Raw genomic sequence first — 13541 nt, 5'->3', positions numbered from 1 at the left:
TACTTCTATCCTCAATCCCTATTTATAGGAAACACAAGTATACAAAAAATACTAAGTCTAGACATTAGGCTTCGACATAAAGTGACTTAGTAAATAAAGATGCGAAATAGACAACACAAAGCTTCGACTTTTACAACAAAATACTCAACAGACGGAACTCTTTTTGTCGTAGAATTACCCTGTCTTCTCTCAGAATAAATTCTAACTTGATCGTTGGAGCTTCGTCCATGGAATCCCTCTCGGACGTCATCTAACGATCATCTCTTTCTTTTGCACTTTGATATCCGGAGAAGGAACCAGCACAACACTCACCCTAAGTCTCGATCCAACCATCTCCGATATATCATAACAAAAACTAAATTGGAATTTTCAAACCTAGCAAGCATCAAATCAAGGTTAGAAAGACAATCATTAAAAGTAGAGCCAAAGACAGAAATTTTGTCCATAAAAACTTCCACAAATTTTTCCACCATGTCGTGGAATATAGCCGTCATGCATCGTTGAAAAGTAGCCGACGCATTCCAATTCCCAAAAGACATGTGTCGATATGCAAATTTTCCACTCGGACAAGTGAATATCGTCTTCTCTTGATCAATTGGGTCAATGGGAATTTGGAAGTAACCTGAAAATTCATCTAGAAAACAATAATAGCAATGACGAGACAGTTACTCAAGCATTTGATCTATAAAAGGAAGAAGGAAATGGTGTTTGCAAGTGACATCATTTAGCTTTCAGTAATCGATGCACACTCGCCAACCGTTTACCGTCCATGAACATATAAGCTCATTCTTCTCGTTCGTTATGATCGTCATCCCTCCTTTCTTTGGCACTACTTGAACTGGACTCACTCATTGGTTTTCGGTGATGGAGTATATGATCCCCACATCTAAAAGTTTGACAACGTTCTTCTTGACCACATCTTACATGTTTTAGTTTAGTCGTTCTAATGTTGTACTATCGGTTCCGCGCCCTCTTCGAGGTTGATCTTGTGTGAGCAATAGGAAGGACAAATGCCCTTGATGTCGGTTATTCTCCAAGAAATGGTGTTCTTCCTCTTCTATAAAACTTTAACAACACTCTCCTTTTCGGTTGGTGTGAGGTCAGAAGAAATAATCATCGATTTTTGGTCATCCTTTTCCAGAAAAGCATATTCCAAGTGTTCTGGCAAAGTTTTCGTCTCCAATTGTGTCTTCGGAACACTGAACACAGCAAGTGTATCAATAGAACACGCTGTGTTGTACTCATTTAACCCGCCTGATTGCATTTTTACACCCGAAACATCGTGTTGGTCTCCTCAAAACATCATGTTTGTTCTTTAGTGTGCCTTGTGATTTCTTCAAATTCGCTTTCTTCAAGTAACCTCTCTATCTCCTTCAAAACTTTTTCAACATCAAAGTCACCTTCTGAAAGGGAAGCGAATCCACCCACCTTGTCTTCTTTCCATTCCACCAATTCTTTTTCCATTAGTTTTTCAAATGTGTCTACCGAGAAGACTGTTTCATCACTAAACCTTGAATGCTTCATGGGTCTATCGACTCCAAAGGTGACTAAATCATCTCCTACCCGAAGAGTAAGCTTGGACTCTTGTACTTCCACCAAATTAACCAACACATAATATGTAGCCAAATTCCCAAATTGACATGGCAAAGTTAAACTCCCCAGGTCTCCAATTTTCTTTGGTAGTTTATTTAACATTTCGGTTGAGCAATTTTTATTCAGAACCACCTTAGATGCTTCCTCTATCTTCTTTCTATTTGTGAGAAGGTCTTTTAAAAACTAGGCATTCTTGGGCATTTGAGCTACCGCCTCAATGAATGGAATGTTTAATTGGTAGGCCTTTATGTGTTCCTGAAACTTCTTGGAATCTTCATTCTACTTGTCTTGTCTTGCTCGGCTCGGGAATGGCAATGGAGGCTGATATGGCTTCACCGGAGGGATTTTGTTTTCTTCAGTCGGCAAACACGTTGTGTTCTTCTATAGAACATGTCGTGTTGAATCATCAGTTATTGATTCTTGCTTTACTGCTTCTTCTTCCTACACCACTTTTGGATCTTCATTTGGGATTGGGGTTAAGGGAGTGACTATTTTACCACTTATAGTTGTCACAACATTGATATGCACCCCTCAGATTTTTCTCGGTGCTGCTTGGAAGTCCGCTCAGCGACCGCTCATTGAATTGTTTTGCAAGTTGGCCGAGTTGCCTCTCAATATTAAGGATTAAAGCTTGTTGATTTTGTATTAAGGATTGATGGTCTTTCATCATAGCTTACTGATCTCTTATTGCAACATCAGTCTCGTCATGTCTCTTATAGGATGTGGATGCAAAACGTGTAAGCATGACTTAAAAATCCAACTTCTTTTCTTGTACTCGCTCTTCTATTTGATAAAACCGTCTCTTCTTTTGCTTGAATTTTCCCCTTCGCCTTCTTGTAGTAGTCATAGGGTAGCCATTCGTTCTTAGGTTTTCTTCAATCTTCATCGTACCTATCCTCACTTGAATAACAAACTTAAATGTTTCAGTTTCCATTCTCGTCAATGTCACAATAATTGGTTAGATAAGGGCTGCTACAATTATCACACCCCACATGGATATTGTGGATGGATTGGTCCATCTTTGTCATCCTACGATCCATGCTATCCAGCTTAGCCATCATCGCCGCCATATCATTTGAAACTAAGTTCACTGTTCCTCAAGTTGATTCGTTGCGTGGGTAAGGATATTCTCTTGAGTGTTTAGAGAATTCCTCAATTAAATTTTTTATGACAGCTATTGCTTTCTTTGCAAGTGGACCTTGGAAGTCAAGGGGGTGCCTACTTGTAACATTTACTCCATCATATAAGATGGATACCTCTTGGTGAGCATTAAGGTCGTTCTGTGGACAGTTTCTAAGAAAACCTTTGTACCTCTCCCATGCTTCATAAAGTGACTCACCTCCTTGTTGTCTGAAATTTGAAATTGCTTTCAGTAATTTTGAGACCTTTCTAGGTAGGGTAGAACTGTTGAATGAACTCTTCGTGCATTCTTTCCCATGTTGTTTTGGATCCTGGAGGTAGTTCCTTTAACTAATCCTTCACGGCTCCCTTGAACATAATTGGTAGCATCCTAAGTAGCACAGTCTTGCGTGGCACATTTGTGATGTTGAAGTAGTCGGCTATGTCGTTGACCTCGTCAATGCGTTAATAGGCATCTTCTTGATCCTTTCAATAAAATGGGATGTCCTTTAATTGAGAAAGAATGTGACCCTTCAATTCAAAGTTTGTTGTCGCCGGAATGGCAGGTTGAATAAGACATGGTCCAGTATCATCACAAATCTTCTTCTTGTACTCCTCCATGGATATGTCCGCAATATTCGCCATCTCTACTTCTGGTTTGGGTTACTTGGGTCTTCTGGGCTCGTGGTCCGCTGTCTTTTCTTCTTGAGTTTTCTCGAAGCTTTCACAACCGCTTAATTCCCCAATTTCTTTGCCTTTCTTTTTGCGCAATATTGAATTCGGATCTTCCAATGATGGTACTACTGTAGAATTAGAGCTATGGGTCATAAACTAACTGAAACAAAATCGAAAATTACACATAAAACGAACAAAAACGAAAACTGGAAATACGTCAAACACGTCGTGTTTAGATTTGACCACAGTGTGGTCAATCGTAAAAACAAAAAACAGAAACGAAAACTAAAGAAAAAAAATTGTAACGTTATATGAGATAAATCTCACACAAAGGATCGATAACACTAGAAAATAAAATTAACTATTTAAAACCGTTCCTTGACAACGGTGCCAAAAACTTGATACGTGTGAAATGGATTAGTTTTAATCCTCACTACCTTAAACAAAAACAAACACACGGTAGGCATTGTACCCATCGATTAGCAGCATAGTGGAAGTAAGTAGGGTATCGAGCACAGGGAATGACATAAAATTAAAAATACTAATAATATTATCTAGTTTAAATAATGAATTAAGAGGGGTTTTTTCTATAATTTTACAAGACTAGAAACTTAAGCAATTACTTAAACACTTAGCAAGAACAATTAACGACTAACAAGAGAAACAAAAGACAACTATATTCAATAATATTAAAGAGACTTCTGTTTAGATTCAATTCACTTATTCCTATGTTTGATTTTGTGGCAAGTGCAATGGATTTATATGTCATCAATTATCGGTTTCTAATGTGATTAGGTTCATGTTCACTATTACTAATCTTTTAGCAAACAAATCAATTCAAATAGTGATCAAGTGATTAAACTAAAGAGTTTACTAGTGGTCAATTCGAATCAAGCAATACTTGTAATAGTAGTTAATTAAATTGGTTTGTTCAATCAACTTATATATGGTTGGTCATCATATATAGCTTACACATTAATTTACTTATTTTCTAGTTAACCCTATGTTATGTTCACAACACTAGGCTTACAATCTTGTTTTCACAAAATCATAAGAGGTTAGCAATTAAGAAAGATGTTCATGCACTCTCAATAACTCATTAATCGACAAAATTTAATTGGCATTAACACATAAGATTCTTCTAACAAGCTTAACATGATAAATAATCAAATCAATATAATCCAAAGCCACTAAATCAAACCAGAGTCATAAGATTCTCTACTCTAAACAAAAGTAAGGTGTTTAGCCCATGACTTTAGCAGAAACAATCATAAAAAGATAATTAATCAATCCAAACATAATGTAAACAAAGGAATTAAGTAAGTTACTAATGATTTTTGCCATAAATCTCTTCAATTCAAAGCTTCTAGTCTAATTCTGAAATCCTCATATCCTAGGGATGTCACTGGCCTCCAAAAGTTAATAAAAACTCCCAGCATTCGTTATGGTTTTGAACTGAAAGGATCCTTAAATAGATTCTGAAAATTGGCGCAACACACCATGTTGATCATTAAAAACGCGTGTACGGAAAGGCACTATTTTATCGCGGTTTTACATATCAACACACCGTGTTTAAGGACAACACATCGTGTTCTTCTTTAATTTCATCTTCTTTCTTCAAAATCCATGATCCAAGCTTCCAATTGCCAATTCCACTTTCTTTTCCTTCCGAGCATCTCTTTGTTGTTGAAAATGAAAATTTAAACCAATTATGTATTTTTTGTTCATTAATTGAGTATCTTTTGTTCATTATTTGAGACAAAAACAACATAAAGTATTAATATAATGCATGAATTAGATGAATAAATATGCCCATTGCAGTTATGATCTTGAAGAAGTGGATTTGGTGAAAACGTTACTTGATTTGATGCCTAAATCTTTTCTCAAAATTGTGGCATTCATAGAACAATGTTTCAAGGTGGATTCGATGTTATTCGAGCAAGCTGTTGGTCGATTAAAGACATACAAGGAGCGTATAAGAGGAATCAAGAAAGTAGAGGACACTTAAGGTGGGCTGACGTTGAGTAGAGAAGAAAAATAGCATGTTTCTAAGCATTTTGGAAATGGAGGTTTAAAATGGGATGACTTTGGATGTTGTCAATGAACAGGTCGTCGGTCTGGGAGGAGTTGAGATGGTAATGAACATGTCAGGCATAAAAGTCATGTTAAATGTTACAAATTTGGTGAGCTTGATCAGTTTTCCAATTTTTTTTGAAGTCTTTTGTTTGTAATTTTGGGAAACAGAAAATATTCATTTTACTGTAAATAAAAATTAGAAAAATTACAGAAAAACACATTTCCAAAATTCTTATTGTTAAATATGACTCGAGCATTTGGAGCATTCTCATGGAGTAATTGGGTTCAATGGAGCACTTAGTACTCAATGGAGCACTTGGGGTTCATGGAGCATGTGACAAAGGAACATATCTTTTGAGAAAGGAATAGATCATCAGCCAAAGGAACGGATCAAGTGACAAAGGAAAGGATCTTCCAAAAGATGGTTTAGAGCAACTTGGAGTGGCTGGAGCAAATTAGAGTGACTTGGAGCATCTTGGAACACATAGACCAACTTGAAGCACTTGGACCGACTTGAAGCATCATGGAGGAACATGGCCCAACATGTTGAGCCGAAAAGATGTTGAGCTAAGTGAAGATGCTGAGCCAACGAGATGTTGAGCCAATGAGATATTAAGCCAAGGCGATGTTGGGCCAAGGCGATGTTGAGATAAGGATATGTTAAGCCAAGGAGATGTTGAGCCAATAAGGATATTGCGCCAACTTGAGGAGATGTTGCGCCATGTCGAATATAACACCGTAAATTTTCGAACCAATATTTTCAATTTAAAACCACATTTATCACAATTATAAAATCACAAAATGTCACAATTTTAAATCATTAAATCTCATATCCAAAAACTGTATATATCAAAACTCCAGGATCCTCTCAATATAACGTTGTCTCCAATGTGTGACAATTAAGCCGATACCTTCCTGTGATCTTGAGAAGTACCTGAAACACATAGCACATAACACTGTAAGCACGAAGCTTAGTGAGTTTCCCAAAATACCACATATATCACATTAGCTACTCGAGGCTATAACTCTGTAAGACCCTCTGGTCTATGTGTCTCAGTGGGACCCTCTAGTCCCATGGCTCGTTGGACCCTCCGGTCCGGTCTCCGTGAGGACCCTCCGGTTTCACAGCTCGTTGGACCCTCCGGTCCGGTCTAGGGAGCACATAACATAGCATATATATCACACAGAAAAAATACAAACCTCAACTATGCACATAAGACCCTCTGGTCACACATAATACCACTCAAGGTAAAATATAGAGAGAAGACTCACCTCGACAGCATGCAAGCATCCTCGCACTCGAATCGCGATCTAGCCACCGCCTAACACATATCGTAGTTATCTTAATAAATACTCGATTCTCGACTCTAAATTACCAAATGCCACTCCTCTCTCTCCAACTCTCGAATTGGGTAAAAGACCATTTTATCCCTCCATGGTCTCCAATACTCATGTTGACCAAACCCTAAAGTCAATAGAAGTCAAACATGAGTCAACAGTTCATGTTTGACCCGACTCGTCGAGTGCACTCTTGCAACTCGTCGAGTCTCTCGTTTCCTTAGAAGTCTCAAGAAAGTCCAGCTTAACTCGTCGAGTTGACCCCCAACTCGCCGAGTTATTGCACAATCAAACCCATCGGGACAAACCCTCGCCGACTTGTCGAGTCAGGCCATGGACTCAGCGAATCCCCTCGATCAGATTCCTCATTTAACCGATTTAAGGCAGATCAAGCACTCCAAACACTAGATCTACCATCCTAAGGGTCGATTGTCATGTAAAGCTACAAGCTTTACGTTCGAATATGGCATATAAGGCTCATAATGCCAATACATACTCCAACAAGGCACCAAAACACAATAACCCTTTAATGACTGAATAAAGCTTGAGCCTTTGGATCCTCTAGACCTCACAAGGTCCATATCTAAAGTCTAGACCTAGGAAGGGACTTCATGTGCTCATATCTTAACCAAAAAGGTGATAGAAAGCCCTAATCCTTAAAACACGAGATCTAATCACCACAAGGAGAAAGGTGGGAACTTTTTACCTTCTCCAGAAGCTCTTGGTCAAAATAACTATAGGAACCCATTTTTATAACGAACGGTGAATGCGAAAGTAAGATATCTCGAGATTAACCGTGTTTTTGTAAGTATGAACACGAAGAACATATTATGAGTTTTTGGAAGAAGGCTAAGAACAAAGAGAGATAATATTAATATTGCATGAAGAACATGGTGGGAGAGAAACTCACCCTGGGTGGGAGAACCCACCACTTTTCTCTCTCTAGAGATTACATTTTGGAAAAGTAAGAAGGTATCACTAATTAAGGAAAGAGTGAGCTAGCTTAAGTAAGAAATGACCAACTCTCCCTTTACATAGGAGTGAGAGTATTTACACCATAAAATACAATAAAGGGAAAATACGACCTAACTATCACTCATTATTTGTGGAGCATTTACATGCACCAACATTCTCTCCCTAAATGCTTATAAATGATGAGAGATACAATAAGTGATACAAGGCTATAATACAGTAATTCGACTAGCAAGTGTGGTAATAAAATGAAATCAAGTGCTGAAATGCTTCTAAAACTCTGAAGTGTCTGTGAAGTTTGAAACTGGCCATGAATCTCTAACAGTGAAGGTCTTCGGCTTCAAAGCACAACCAATGAAGCGGAAAAAATAAGATCTAAATCTTTAAACCAGTCATAATCACCCGAAGAAGGAGGTCACCATGAGCAAGTAGAAGATCTAATAAAAGAAACACTTCGGCTTCAAAAAGTCTGAAAAACATCTCGTGTTCTCGAATCATAATACACCGAAATTTTTCAAAGAATAACCTGCTAAAAATGTGAAGCATCCATAAAATGAAGTCCGGATAAAAATAATGTGAGTCCAAAGACATGGTCCAACAATGCCAAAACATTGATCCAAAGATCAAAAATAAGTGTCACGTCACATCGCCAAAATAATCTTTGTCTTCAACATATCACAAATCCAAACTTGTGAAACCATAAGAACTGAACCAGATGCGAACACAAAATCATCTTGTGGTAGAGGCCGAATAATAAATAATCTGAATCGGAAAACATCGAGTAATGCCAAAAATTTGATCCGTGAAAACCAAAAATAAGTTTCACATCGCATCACTAAATAAATAATCGTCTTCAGAAGTCTTCAAAAATCCAAACTCAAAAAATAATAACCAAATCTGGATGATATTCTCTCCCTATTTTTGATAGCCAAAGACCGGATATCAAAAATCAACAAATCATCGGATGGACGGTGTCGGATACCAAGAGCTAAGAGAAGCTCTCGCTAGATGTATGAAGGGTCTCGGTAAGAAACGAGAAAGAGTAAAAGAGATACTCTTGCGGTCATGAGAAGGAGGGTGACATAGTTGCTGAAGCAGTGTTGAGAAAATAATTTGTTGTGCCAAAAAATATACATCCATATATCCAAACTACGGTGCCGGAACACTTGAAATGGTATTGAATAGAGAATAAAGTCCATAAGCTCAAGATACATGATTCGTCAACCAAAAATCAAGAGCGTCAAGTCATAAAATCCCATAAAGTGAAGAATGCGAACCAACTTTGTTGATCAATCGCCGTTACGGTGCAATCATCACAAAGAATAATATGAAGTCCGACTGCGGTAGGAGTATTCTTCCAAAAATAATAACCGGCATGAACTAACTAATGTGTTCGGTTGTGGAAAAAATTGGTGTTAAATAAAATAATTGGTTTTAATAAAAAAAATTGGTTATAATAAAAAAACGCTAAATAAAAAAAAATGGTGTTAAAAAAATAATTGTCTAAATAATAAATAATTGGCTAAAAAAATAATGCAGAAAAAAAAACTGAAAAAAAAATGAAGTCTTAAAAAATAAGAGGGTTTAAAAAAAAGGGGGGGTGGGGGTTGATGAGAGGGAAGGAAAAGAAAAGGAGGGAAGGAGGAAGGGGCTGAAGGAAGAAGAAGGAAGGAGGGGGGAAGTCTGGAGAGAGAAGAAGGAGGAAGCGGAGCTGAGAGGATGTGAAGTCTGAAGAGATTGCGGGTCTAGAAGGTTGCTGATGGAAGGGTTCTTGGGTGCGGACGGTGACCTGAGGCTAGCTACGGTGTGAGCTGCGGTAGGCGCGAGCAGGTAAGCCACTTCGGATGAGGCATCAGAAGGCGCGTCGCGGTCCAAACCGGAGGAAGAAGCCTATGGTCCGATGCAGCTGATCCGAGACTGCGGTGAGAGGGCTTAGAAGGTTGCGGGCTTCTCGGCTAGGCTAAGAGGTTGCAGACCAAAGCTTAGCTGAGAGGCTGCGGACCAAGGCCTGAGAGGACCTCGGATCAAGGCTAAGAAGGGGCTGCGGGTAGGCTTCTAAGGGGACTCCGGATGGCAGTTTTTGGCTGCGGTCCGGGGGGCTGAGATGGGCTGAACAGATGACAAAAAATGCTATTTTTCATGAAAAATGGTACCACAAAGGCCATTTATTCATATTTTAATGAGGGAATCTTTTTATAAAGCATTCTAAGTCAAAAGTGGGTCTTGGGAAGGCAAAAAGAAGAGTGTGCAGGTGGGTTTTAGGGACAAAAGGTGATGGGATTGGACAATGTCACATGGTTTTTGTCTTTTTGAGGGAGTAAATAATGGAGTACTCTTTACCCAAAACAGTAACAAGGACAATATGCTTTTTGCATACAAATATTACGTCCAAAACAATTCAATTTTGAGATCTACAACAACTAATACATGAGAATAAAAATCTTTATACCTCATAATGATGAAAGTTGTTGGGAAAGAAAAATCTTCAAAAAGAAATGCTGTTCTCCACATTCTTCAAGAAAAATAAGCCCATAATCTTGTGTCTTCTCAACCAAGGTAAAAGAACTCCCTGTAATACATCTTCAACTTTTTCAAGAGACCACAAAATTAATTCTTCTCCCATTTTTTTCTACATTTCTTCAACAGCAAAAATAATAATCTTTTAAGAACATCATTTTCTAGCAATAAATAGAACGAGCAGCAGCAACATTTTATTTTTATTAAGATAGAATCACCCAGAAGATAGAACTAAGAACAAACTCATAAAAAAAATTCTGGTTTGAAACCCAAAAATTTTTCTTGCACAAACACGGAAAAATCACAAGATAATCACCGAACGGTAGTCGTTCCCTTGAACTAATCGTTAGATCTTCAAGGTACGGCTCTGATACCAATTGTAGGAACCCATTTTTATAACGAACGGTGAATGCAGAAGTAAGATATCTTGAGATTAACCGTGTTATTTTAAGTATGAACACGAAGAACATATTATGAGTTTTTGGAAGAAGGCTAAGAACAAAGAGAGATAATACTAATATTGCATGAAGAACATGGTGGGAGAGAAACTCTCCCTGGATGGGAGAACCCACCACTTTCCTCTCTCTAGAGATTACATTTTGGAAAAGTAAGAAGGTATCACTAAGGAAAAAGTGAGCTAACTTAAGTAAGATATGACCAACTCTCCCTTTATATAGGAGGGAGAGTATTTACACCATAAAATACAAAAGGACGTTAGGGTTTACTCTAAGTGAAGGTGAGCCAAAAATGAGGCTATAAGTTCCCTTATATAGGCCCCAACCCCCAGGAAATTAGGGCTTCTCTGCCTAACACCTACTCGGCGAGTGGGCTCTCTGACTCGTCGAGTCCACTCATTATATCCACGCTGACAACTCGGCCATACTCGGTGAGTCAGACTCACGACTCGTCGATTCACTCTATAAGTCTCAAGGTTAAAAACACATTAAGGTATCCGAAATTCCGGATGTTACAACTCTCCCCCACTTGAATTAGATTTTGCCCTCGAAATCGCTTCTCAACGTCACATAGATCGAACCCAACCATCCGAAAACTACCACTGAAAGGATCTCATACCACACAACCAACTTCCTCCATAGACACCTGAAACCCAACAGGAACTCCCAAACCCAAAACAGGACATACCCTTATGCCACTATGATACCCTTTCTAACTCACTAGAATCTAAAAACTCTAGTGCCCTGCCTCACTGCCAGGCCTCCCTCTCAAGCTATCGTCATGTTATTCGCTCCTTGAATAACAGACCCTGAAAACTCATTGTCCCTCTTATTCTCTTGTAGCGACTGATAGAAACAAGTTAAAGCCTAAATACTTGCCACTGATCACTCATACCAAACGTACTAAGCGCTCCATATCATACTCTAAGGAACAAAAGGGTCACATTACACCAAAGACCCATCCACTGTACTGCAATCAAAATCCCATCTCAGCAAAGTACTCTCAACACCATGTCGTCAAACATAAGAAAATGGTCATGCGTGCTCAGAAGCATCCTCTGACATCTAATAATCATAAGCCTCGGCTCCCTCCCAGATATCCCTTATAACACTAAGCACCCAGTCAACTCTCGACCCCACAATGGAACCTCCAAAGGTTACCCATAGCATGCCCCAAATTATCTCACTGACTTCCTTCTCACAACAACTATCTTGGCCCATTGTGACACATAACTCACGAAGTTCGCTTTACCCCAAGAGAATGCTACATTCCCAAAGAAAATCTTCTCACCCTCGACCTATGACATCTACTAAGTTGGATTAGGTGTCTCAGTTCATAACTATTTCTGGATTGTACTTGACCCGATTAGCATGGTCTATTTGGGTTGCATGGCATCATGCATTTGGATAGACTAAAATGAGAGAAATAACACTTAAGGTTTATTAATATAATATAAGTTCTAATATATTAATAATATTATTTAATTAGTATTGATCAACAATTAATTTGGTATTAATTAAGTGATCAAAAGAACACTAATTAAATATATGGGTTGATTGTGTAAATCACCCATACTTGTATAGTGGGCTAATGCTCCATGGATTATCAAAATGGGCTAAAACCCATAGGATGCTCCATGGTGTGTTTGAACCCATGGATCATGGAAATGAAGAGCCATGTCAAGTTAGGGTTTACATGGCGTAACCCTACTTATGACACACTATAAAAGGAATATGTGAGAAACCAAAATCGTCACTAGTGATAACAAGAGGGCATAGCCGATTTTAGAAGTGTTCTATTTGTATCAAGGTTATTCCAAGTGTATTTGGTGTTGTGTGAGACATTTGAGGCATCACACTTGAGGTGCTAGGCTCACAAGGTTCTCAAGGAATCCAAGCAACTAAAGGTATGTATTTCTTACTAACTTTTATGTTTAAAAGCTCCCAACGTATGCTAGATATGTTATGAACCTTGGAAAAACAAATTTGCATGTATCATAGATAAAACATAGATCCAAGGTTTCTAGGGTTGCATGCACACCATAGGAGTGTTAGAATGCTCAAAACCCAACAGTGGTATTAGGGTCTAGGCTTCTTTGTTTGATACTTGATGCAAAATTGTGAAAAAAAAAAAACTCAGTTTTTCTGCACTCTGCAGCATGAACTCGCCGAGTCCATGGGGGGACTCGACGAGTCCATGAGTAAACTCATTCTACTCGTTGAGTATGTTCATGCACTCGACGAGTAAGAGCCCCAGAATGCAGTTTTTCGACTTTTGTTGCTGGAAATGCACTAGAAACATTACCCTAAACTATTATGTTCATATAAAACTTGTTTTAGATGGTGTAATGGTTATGCTGATCCATTTTCAATAGCTATTATCAAAATTTCAAGTTTTATATAGTTAATTTTATGATTCTTGAAATTGTTGATATGCATGTTCATGAACTTATTAGTTTAGAAGATCATAGGAATTATTTGTAACTTGCTTGTTCGTTTAATTCTTGATCATTATGTGTTTTAATGGAATCCATAATTTGTCCTCAAGTAATGGATTACCAAAAGTCACACTTTGAAAGTCCATTAAAGAAACACATAGGTTACATAAAATGAAAAGTCATTCATTTTATTAAACGATTAACTCATAAGTTATGAAAGATGAAAAGTTTTGAAAGTTACAAAACATGCCCTCAAGTTTTGGAACATGTAAAGTCACTTTAAAAAACTTTAGTTCCCACCCCTAGAATTTTAAAAGTTAAAATTCAACCCTTACACTTTATATATTATTATAAGTTT

At 38.0% G+C, this 13541-nt stretch overlaps 1 non-coding gene across 1 annotated transcript; it reads left to right on the top strand.

The window, feature by feature from the left end:
* Positions 1 to 2865: 2865 nt before the first annotated feature.
* LOC145077571 (small nucleolar RNA R71) lies at positions 2866 to 2972 on the top strand. Its single transcript, XR_013693313.1, has one exon. It is a non-coding gene; the product is annotated as a small nucleolar RNA R71 (small nucleolar RNA).
* The last annotated feature ends 10569 nt before the right edge of the window (positions 2973 to 13541 follow it).

This window comes from Lactuca serriola, chromosome 9, assembly GCF_051521515.1.
Source record: "Lactuca serriola cultivar US96UC23 chromosome 9, Lser_US96UC23_V15, whole genome shotgun sequence".
In the NCBI taxonomy this organism is placed as follows: Eukaryota; Viridiplantae; Streptophyta; class Magnoliopsida; order Asterales; family Asteraceae; genus Lactuca; species Lactuca serriola.
Note: the sequence above shows the minus strand (reverse complement) of the source record. Positions and strands in the feature narration are given on the sequence as shown.